Raw genomic sequence first — 10,767 nt, forward strand, 5'->3', positions numbered from 1 at the left:
CAATGTAGTTTGAAGAGGAATCCACGGGCTAGCAGTCTGTACAGAGCAACGTACAAACGCCACTAGAAGCCCGCAGGGGACCGACCCGATTTCGACAGAAAACACGGAACCCACGGAGGGTCGGTGAGTGAGCATAAGTAAAATGAGATTCCTGGAGAACCACACAAGCTGCAGAGTAGGACGAAATAAGTAATTTCAGTTCCGGAAGGTGACGATAGTATACATTACAATTCCATTGGAGAACCACAGAACGATGGTTTAAATGGGGGTTGAACATGCTAAATCCAGTCATACCGCCGGGCCCCTCACCCGTCACTGAGAAGGAGGGGGCGACATCCATGAACGACAGGTCAGAATCTGGTTGTAAAGTCGGGGAAGGGACCTCCGGTGACACCAGAGGCTCTGTCCCGGGAATTATGTTTCTTCTTTTCAGGCTGAGATTGTGGAGGGCTGTGTGGCATAAAGGAGCCAGCTGCAGCAAGATCAGGAACAGAAAGAGACCGGGCAGACTGGGGGCCGACAGACCGCGGTCGTCGCGCGACAGCAGACCTTTGGCCGGGAAGGGGCATCCCCGGAGAGGCGCCCTTGACCAGCAGAAGCCGAAGGAGTGGGACACTTCTCTGGCTGGGGAGGGGGAGCAGCACCCAGAGGAGAAGGAGTGGGAGCCGCAGGGGAGGGGTGGGGTCCGGGATGGGGGGTAAGGGAGGGGGAGGAAGGGGTGAAGATGTAACCAAGGCGTAACTAGATGTCATGGACACAGGGTGAAGTTGTGTATATTTCTTATGGGCCTCTGTGTAGGTTAAACGATCGAGGGACTTCTACTCCTGTATCTTTTTTTCTTTCTTATACACTGGGCAATCTGGTGAACGTGGAGAATGACTACCATGACAATTTACACACAAAGGAGGGGGAACACAGGGACTCCCCTCATGGAGTGGACGTCCACAGTCACCACAGAGAGAGGCCTGTGAACAGTGGGAAGACATGTGTCCAAAACTCAAGCACTTAAAACACCTCATAGGAGGTGGGATGTACGGCTTCACATCACATCGATAGACCATAATCTTAACTTTCTCAGGGAGGGTATCCCCTCAAAGGCCAGGATAAAGGCATCAGTATCAATATGATTGTCTTTAGGACCCTTCTGAACACGCCAAACAAAGTGAACACCCCACCGTCCGAGATTGTCCCGAAGTTCCTCACCAGTTTGAAGGATGAGGTCCCTGTGAAAAATCACACCATATTTAGAGACTGGTGGGGGGGGGGGTAACGGACACAGGAATTGTGCCAAGATGGGTACAGTCACGAAGGGCCGGAGATTGGGCGGTTGAAGCAGTTTTTATCAACAACGAACCCGACCGCATCTTCCTCAGGGAGTCCACTTCGCCAAACTTCTCTTCAATGTGTTCCACAAAGAATAAAGGTTTGGTATTGGTGAAAGTATTTCCATCAGTCCTGGTGCAAACTACATAATGGGGGAAAGGTTTCGCCCCTAGCCGACGGGCCTGACCCTCTTCTACATCTACATCTACATCCGTACTCCGCAAGCCACCTGACGGTGTGTGGCGGAGGGTACCCTGAGTACCTCTATCGGTTCTCCCTTCTATTCCAGTCTCGTATTGTACGTGGAAAGAAGGACTGTCGGTATGCTTCTGTGTGGGCTCTAATCTCTCTGATTTTATCGTCATGGTCTCTTCGCGAGATATACGTAGGAGGGAGCAATATACTGCTTGACTCTTCGGTGAAGGTATGTTCTCGAAACTTCAACAAAAGCCCGTACCGAGCTACTGAGCGTCTCTCCTGCAGAGTCTTCCACTGGAGTTTATCTATCATCTCCGTAACGCTTTCGCAATTACTAAATGATCCTGTAACGAAGCGCGCTGCTCTCCGTTGGATCTTCTCTATCTCTTCTATCAACCCTACCTGGTGCGGATCCCACACTGCTGAGCAGTATTCAAGCATTGGGCGAACAAGCGTACTGTAACCTACTTCCTTTGTTGTCGGATTGCATTTCCTTAGGATTCTTCCAATGAATCTCAGTCTGGCATCTGCTTTACCGACGATCAACTTTATATGATCATTCCATTTTAAATCACTCCTAATGCGTACTCCCAGATAATTTATGAAATTAACTGCTTCCAGTTGCTGACCTGCTATTTTGTAGCTAAATGATAAGGGACCTATCTTTCTATGTATTCGCATCACATTACACTTCGCTACATTGAGATTCAATTGCCATTCCGTGCACCATGCGTCAATTCGCTGCAGATCCTCCTGCATTTCAGTACAATTTTCCATTGTTGCAACCTCTCGATACACCACAGCATCATCTGCAAAAAGCCTCAGTGAACTTCCGATGTCATCCACCAGGTCATTTATGTATATTGTGAATAGCAACGGTCCTATGACACTCCCCTGCGGCACACCTGAAATCACTCTTACTTCGGAAGACTTCTCTCCATTGAGAATGACGTGCTGCGTTCTGTTATCTAGGAACTCCTCAATCCAATCACACAATTGATCTGATAGTCCGTATGCTCTTACTTTGTTCATTAAACGACTATGGGGAACTGTGTCAAACGCCTTGCGGAAGTCAAGAAACACGGCATCTACCTGTGAACCCGTGTCTAAGGCCCTCTGAGTCTCGTGGACGAATAGCGCGAGCTGGGTTTCACACGATCGTCTTTTTCGAAATCCATGCTGATTCCTACAGAGTAGATTTCTAGTCTCCAGAAAAGACATTATACTCGAACATAATACGTGTTCCAAAATTCTACAACTGATCGACGTTAGAGATATAGGTCTATAGTTCTGCACATCTGTTCGACGTCCCTTCTTGAGAACGGGGATGACCTGTGCCCTTTTCCAATCCTTTGGAACGCTTCGCTCTTCTAGAGACCTACGGTACACCGCTGCAAGAAGGGGGGCAAGTTCCTTCGCGTACTCTGTGTAAAATCGAACTGGTATCCCATCAGGACCAGCGGCCTTTCCTCTTTTGAGCGATTTTAATTGTTTCTCTATCCCTCTGTCGTCTACTTCGATATCTACCATTTTGTCAACTGTGCGACAATCTAGAGAAGGAAGCACAGTGCAGTCTTCCTCTGTGAAACAGGGGGTAGCCATGGAAGGGAAGGCCGAAGGGGGCAAGAGAAGCAACACTTGAGGATTGAGTTCCACGCAGAGAGGCGGCCGCAGAAGAACGGCCAGAGTTCTGGAACCGTATGCGTCCGCCCTGATACCAGCCACTCTGATCAGGGGCTCTCCTCACGAGCGCCACCCAGCCACAGCATGGGCCATCTGGCATGGCGGCCATTACCGGAGTTCCGATGCTCCAGGATGATGAGCAACCACTCCAAGGCATGCATGAGGAGGTCACAGCTCATATATCAGAAGTGTGATCCCTGTGTGTTTAGGAGGCTCAACCAAAAGGATAAATAGCGACCCCACCACACGGGCTGGCTACCGTGCTGGCTATGCACCCTAGTATCAGGTGACGTGAAAGAAAAGGTGGAATGTACTAAGAAGGCACACGTCAGAGACACTGGATAAGGTGCTCTTCCCCAAATGGCTCACACTACAGAGGAGAAATTTTGTAATGGAGGTCAAATCTCAGAGGGGGACCAAGGAATGCCAAGAGGAGGAGATGATTATGCAACAAAGCCAAATTGTAAAACAAACAGAACCAGGAGGATAACGGGGGCCAACATAAACAAGGACACCAAGAGAGGGAGAGGAGAGAGTGAGGGGGAAGGAGCAAGGAGGGGAAAGGAGGGGAAGGGAAAGGAAATGCAGCCCTGGAGGGAAAGAAGGACACAATGGCTCGGGGCCCCGTGCTCGCCACGCACGTATCCACAAAGGAGTTGCAACATCTGAATGTGACTACCGTCTGACCCTGGGGCGGAGGATCGGAATGAAGTAAGAGCGTAACATAACTAACTCATTGTAAAGGCGGCATTGTAGCCCTCACGATTCTGAGAAGAGTATTGCCTGAGCTTCCTCCACTTGTTTCTGATGGAGGAAAACAGGGTGACATCTACACAAATGGCGGCCCAAAGTGTTGGAGATCGCAGTAGACATTGTCTGTACTTTCAAGCAGGAAATTGGGTTGGTTCAAATGGCTCTGAGCACTATGGGACTTAACATCTTAGGTCATCAGTCCCCTAGAACTTAGAACTACTTAAACATAACTAACCTAAGCACATCACACACATCCATGCCCGAGGCAGGATTGGAACCTGCGTCGGTAGCAGTTCGCAGTTCCGGACTGAAGCGCATACAACCGCATGGCCACTGCGGCCGGCTGAAATTAGGTTGGTTGGTTGGTTTAAAATAGGGGGTGGGAGGAGACACCAAAATGCTGTCATCGGTCCCTTGTTCCGAATAGAACCATGCCCCAAGGGTGAGAGTAAAACAAGTGAGACTGACAACACGAAACGGAAAGAAAGGAAAAACCACAAGAATGACAGAACGGCAACGAACACTTAATTGGACAAAAGGGTAGAAGGAAACCACAGAAACGCAAGAAACAGGTAGAAGAGATGAAAACGACAAAACAGATTACCATGGCTGGCTGACCATGAGAATAAAAAGGAGAAGCCAGGCACTCTGCAACACATTACAACTCCACCCTAAAAGCACTAGGTTGGGGGACACAAAGGGACAAAGGACATGTGCTAAAGTCAAATGATAAAAGTCACCCTCAGGAATAAAACGTAAAACCAAATCAGCTGATGAGGCACTGTCAGATAAAATTAGTGGCAACGAGTAAGTCAAAGCAGGACAGTGCACCAGAATATCGGCCACTGTCAGCCAGGCACTGCATTGACACTGAGGTGGGTTTTCACGGTGCAGGAGGTAGCTGTGGTTCGCCCAATTGTGGCCAATGTGGAAACAGCAGACAACGACAGAGTGCCTGTGAGAGGCCCACAGGAAAGACTGCCACACATCCAAAGTCTCCTTAATGGCACATGGTTTGTTGTGCATACTAAGACTATGCCATTCCATCTCCCAAAGTCGTAAACCCTATCAGTGTAGAAACGAATGCAGGTCAGTTATTGGAATTCCAATCTCCATAAGCGGTTTCCTTGTAGCCTGTTTGACCAGCCTGTCAGCAAGTTCATTGCCTGGGATTTCAACGTGTCCTGGGGTCCACACAAACACCACTGAAAGACCGGACTGTTCTAGGACATTGATGAACTCCTGGATGGTCGCTGCCAAAGGATGACGAAAGTAAAATTTGTCAATAGCTTTTAGGCTGCTCAAGGAGTCAGTATACAGAAAAAACGACTCCCTAGCTCTGCAGTGAAAACACTGCAGCCATTGGGCAAGGATTGCTGTTCGATGGTTCCATGGACATATGTGAATACGACATGACCATAAGCCATCGAGTAGTCGGTGTAAACCATTTCATGGCTTTGGTACATATCAAGAATCGAGATGAAACGACTTTAGAGAGCTATGTGGTGAACTGAGTCAGTTGGGTCATGCGAAAGGTCCAGGCCAATCTGCTCCCTAGGTGTACATCATGGAGGTGTATGCGAATAGACCTAAAGTATAGGGATCCACATCAAGTGGGTTTTTGCCAGGTTTCAGCAATGGTATGATGGTGTCTCCCGACAGTGGGATGGAAAGACACCATCGCACCAGATCAGGTTGAAGATCACGAGATGTCGCTTGTAGTCAGATGAGATCTATTTTATCATCTGACTGTGGACCCGATCTGGCCTATTAACTGTGTTGGGGCAATGTGTGAGGGTACTGAGGCTATCCCACTCTGTAAATGTGGCGTTATAGGGTTGACTGTGGCGTGTAGTGGATGAGAGAACTTTCCCGTCTATTCGCTGTTTGAGTCTGCAAAAGGCTAGGGGGTAATTCTCCGATGCAGGGGCACGAGCATAGTGCTCAACAAAGTGCTCAGCAATCGCTTTTGGGTCGGTAGATAACACGCCATTTATGTTAACACTGGGAACACCTGTTGGCGTCAGATACCCAAAAACTCGTTTGATCTTTGTCCAGGCTTGGGAAGATGACGTATGGCACCCAATGGTCGAGACGTATCTCTCCCAACACTCCTGTTTCCGTCGCTTGATAACCTGGTGAACTCGGGCACGGAGCAGTTTAAGGGCTATGAGGTGCTCCATGGAAGGATGCCGCTTATGCCACTGTAGAGCTCGCCAAAGCTCCTTAATTGCCTCAGCGACTTCCGGCGACCACCAAGGGACTGTCTGTCGCCGGAGGCACCCTAAAGATCAAGGGATCGCGTTTTCCGCCACAGAAACGATCGTACCTGCTCAACCACCACATCGATGTTGCGATGCGGGGGAGATTCGATGGTGATAGCACAGGTGAAAGCTTCCCAGTCTGCCTTGTTTAAAGCCCATCCGGGCAGGCGTCTGTGAGTCTGACGCTGGGGCAGTGGCAGGAAGATGGTGAAGTGGTCACTACCACACAGGTCTACATGTGCTCTCTAGTGGATACATGGGAGAAGGCCAGGACTGCAAACCAAGAGATCAATGGCTGAATATGCGCCATGTGCCACACTGGATTTTCGACATCTTTGCCTCTGCCAGTAAGCACGGTGCACCCAAGAAGGGGTTATGAGTGTTAAAATTTTCCGAAAGTAGGAAAGTTTTAGGGAATTGATCAATCAATGCAGGCAATGCGTTCAGGGGCACTGCATTATCTAGAGGAATATGTAAGTTGCAGACAGTTATTTCCTGCATCGTTCTTATCCTGACAGCCACAGCTTCAAGAGCGGTTTGAAGATGCACAGTTTCACTGCATACTGATTTGAGGACAGATGCAAACTCCACATGACACTCGATTATAGTCACTACAGTTCTTGTAATATCCCCTATAGCTGTGGAGGGCAGGGGTCCGCATTTCTGGGAACCAGGTTTCCTGAAGGGAATGCAGGAAGCAGGTCTACAGCTTAAAGAGTTGCCGTAGCTCAGCCAGGTGGTGGAAAAAACCGCCGCCATTCCATGGCAGGGTGACATTGTAAGGCTGGGAAAACATGAAGTATGCAAGGAGGCAATGTATGCCTCAGGGTCAGCTGCTGCCACCGATTGAGTATTTGTAGATATTTCTATGGTGGCTGAGGCATCAGTGAGATCCAGGTCTGCAGGGGGAGCTAAGTTTTCCACCACATCCTCAGATGCAGAATTGAGAAGGAGTTGTGGTGTTGGGGCCACCAGAGGGTCCTGTTCCTTAGCAGACTACTGCTTAGTTTGCTTGTCTTTAGGGGCTTGCTGGAAAGATTTCTCTTAAGCAGCTTCAGGCATGGAGGAAGACCATGAAGCTATTCGTCCAACAGCTTTTGGCTCCATGAGCCACTGTCGAGTTTACGCAGTCGCATTAGTGGAGACCTTGGGGGAGAGGGACCCAAGGGACCCCTTTCACACTATAGGAGCAGGCTCTCTAAGTAGGTGCTTTGGGAGTAACAGAGGAAGATTTGCCCTCTACCACCAAGGGGACGTATGTATTCTGGTGGCCCCAAAGGACCACTATTCTTGGCACAGAGTGAGGAATCACTGGCACTTGGGACAGCGATGGTGATGCAGCTGCAGCATGTGTCGACGCCAACCGAATGGGGTGTAATCTTTCAAATTTAAGTTTTAGCCTCTGTGTAAGTTAACCAGTCCAGCCTCTTGTACTCCATGATTCTCCGCTCCTTTTGGAGTACTGGGCAGTCTGGCGAGCAGGAGGAGTGGTGCTCTCCACAGTTGATGCAAGTGGGAGGTGTCGCACATGGAGTATATGGGTGAAGTGGACGTCCGAAGTCTCGCCATATGGCGCTGGAAGTCCAGCAGGAAGACATGTGTCCGTACTTCCAGTGCTTAAAGCACCATACAGAGGGAGGGACGTACAGTTTGTCACAGTGGTGAACCATCACCCTGACCTTTTTCAGGCTGTGAATCATCCTGAAAGGCCAAGATGTAGGCAGCGGTAGAAACCATTTTGTCTTTGGGTAAACGCGCGAGCATTTTAAATTGGCGCCGAGCTCGTCATCAGATGACAAGAGGAGATCGCGATGGAATATGATCCCCTGGACCATGTTGAGGCTTTTATGGTGAGTGACGGAGACAGGAATATCATCCAGCTTGTCACAGGTGAGTAACGCTTTGGATTGGACTGAGGATGCTGTCTGAATCAAGACTGCGCTGTTTCTCATCTTTGACAGCGCTGTCATTTCTCAAAATTATCCTCAAGGTGTTCAACGAAAGATTGAGGCTTCGTAGGTAGAAAGCAGTCTCCATCAGTTTTGCTACAGACTAAAAACCGAGACGAATATGGCTCTCTCCGTTCTGTAGCCCTACGTTCCTCCCATGGTGCAGCGAGAGAGGGGAAACGATTTAGAGTCAAACCTGTCGGCATTCTATTCGATCTTGCCCTTCTTAGAGACTGCTGGTGCCGTAGAGTCACGAGCAAGAGATGACTTAGTCCGCTTCATTGCGGGTCATCCACTCTGATGCCACCCACGCCGAGCAGGGGCTTTCCCCCACGGGCGCCATCCAGCCAGAGCAAAGGCGAACAGGCATGATGGCCATTGCCGGGAGTCCTAATGTCCCAGGAAGACAGGCATCTACTCCTTGGCATATGTGGGGTGTTTACAGCTCAGGCATCAACAGTGAGATCCCTGTGTTGTCAGGGCGCCACCACCAAATTGGTACATGATGGCCGCACGACAACGCACTGGCTACTGTGCTGGATATTGGGTGCATAGAAATCCAATATTGTCATTGGGATGAAAGAGGACAGGAGACAACGGAAGAAGGTGACATACCCAGAAAGCGTCCTCGCCCAAATAGTTGAATCACAGGTGGAGGTCCAAAGTGTGAGACTCCTTTTAGTCGCCTCTTATCACAGGCAGGAATACCTCGGGCTTATTGTAACCCCCAGACCTGCAGGGGGACGGAAATTGGGAAATGGATCTTTGTATCAGAGATCCATTGGAGGTTAGTCAACACGGTGGAAGAAGTCGTGGTAGCATTAAAAGAACTAATGAATGAAATCCAGCTAGATTTTTTGCAATCCTGAAAAATGCAACGACACTGTGCACCCAACTGTTTGTAATCAATGCAGTTTGTGATTGTAGGATAATGGTTGAAAACTCAGAGCACATCTGTGGCACGCCTCGGTCTACAAGGGGCTGGGACATAGCGTAGTAAAGAGGAAGTTCAAGAAATGGGACGTTCTGCGGCGGTAAGAATAACGTTCGTAAGATATTCTACCTGGTCATCACAACTGGGGAAACGTTGTTAGCTTAAGGTCACCAGGGAAGATTAAATCCTCCAGTTGGGCTTTGTAATCTGCCATTTGGGTGTGCACCTAGGTGGGGTAGGAGTCAACAAATGGATAGCACACGGGAAATGGTTGCTCAAGTGTGTTTCAGAGAGAATGAACCACTCGATATGATTGGCAAGCTGGGCAGTCCAAAGAGATAGGTCCAAATGTGTGTGTGTGTGTGTGTGTGTGTGTGTGTGTGTGTGTGTGTGTGTGTGTGTGTGTGTGTGTGTGTAAGGAATGTGGGTTCTCCTGAGTTAAGGCAGAGGTGGTTAAGTTGACGTAGGTCAGCCAAAAGGGCACCTCTCGGACAGGTTCTAGGAAAACTGCAAAGGGGGTGGTGCACATTAAAAATCACTAAGTAGCAGAAAAGGGTGAGGTAGCTGTCCAGTAAGCTGTAGGAAGTCTGCTCTGGTGATATCTGATGATGGAGGGATGTGAAGGGTACGAAGAGGAAAGATCAAGTGAGGAAGGAAAAGGCGAAATGCAAGAGCTTGAAGGTGGGTAGTTAGGGAGATGGTTTGACTATGAATGTCATCCCATAAGAGCAGCATGACTCCATGAGATGGAATGGCGTCCTTGGGGCAGATCAGAACGGATCAGGAAGAAATCCAACAGCTCAAAACGGTCGTGAGGACCAATTTTGTTCTCTGGAATACGAGAACAAGTGGATGCTGCGATTCTAAGAGCAGCCGTATATCCACGTTGTTTGATCGGAGGCCACAAACGTTCCATTAAAGGAGAATCATAACGAGGAAAGGGGAGGAGGGAAAAATAACGGGGTGTCGCCTAGGTGGCTGCTGGGTGTCAGCCTTCAAAGACTCACTGCCTACTGGTCACTGTGTCAGCTTTGGGAGGGGTGACTGAAGGTGTGAACGGTCACCTAAGGTGAGTGAGCCCCACCCAGCGAGCAGGCGGGAGGGGGGGGGGGGGAGGGGGAGGGCCAGTTGGAAGGAGCACGCCATCGAAGATGGTGCAGTCATGGGGATTTTCTTGCAATGAGCCAATCATCATCTTTACAGTCAAGATTTACCAAATGTAAACGAAGCTCCTGGTTGAGACACCCTCCCAGCTGCACGACAGTTCATCATGGTATCACATGCTGAAGACAGCCAGTCCTTTGCTATGGTAAATCCGTTTCTTATTCAGAAAGGTGTTGTTGGCACTTTGAAATTCTGCTCTCATTTATGCAATGACACATTGCCTTTGAAGACTACTACTGATTCTCAAGCAGAACAACTGTTTGGATCTTTGCTTCTCCATAGCTATCCTGTTCGTGTTGAGGCTCATAGAACTCTGAATTCTTCCCATGGTGTTATTTACACTAGGCTGCTCGATGGCGCAGGTGCTGGAGGATCCTGCTACATGAGATCGACAGAGGCATTGGCATTCTCCCTCTGTCGATCTGTAGAGTCTAGGGCAGAAAAACGGTTGATGGTGCACACCAGCGACATGGAGGTAGGCCGGCAGAGGGTATCACGT

The sequence above is a fragment of the Schistocerca gregaria genome, chromosome X, assembly GCF_023897955.1.
Source record: "Schistocerca gregaria isolate iqSchGreg1 chromosome X, iqSchGreg1.2, whole genome shotgun sequence".
Classification (NCBI taxonomy): Eukaryota; Metazoa; Arthropoda; class Insecta; order Orthoptera; family Acrididae; genus Schistocerca; species Schistocerca gregaria.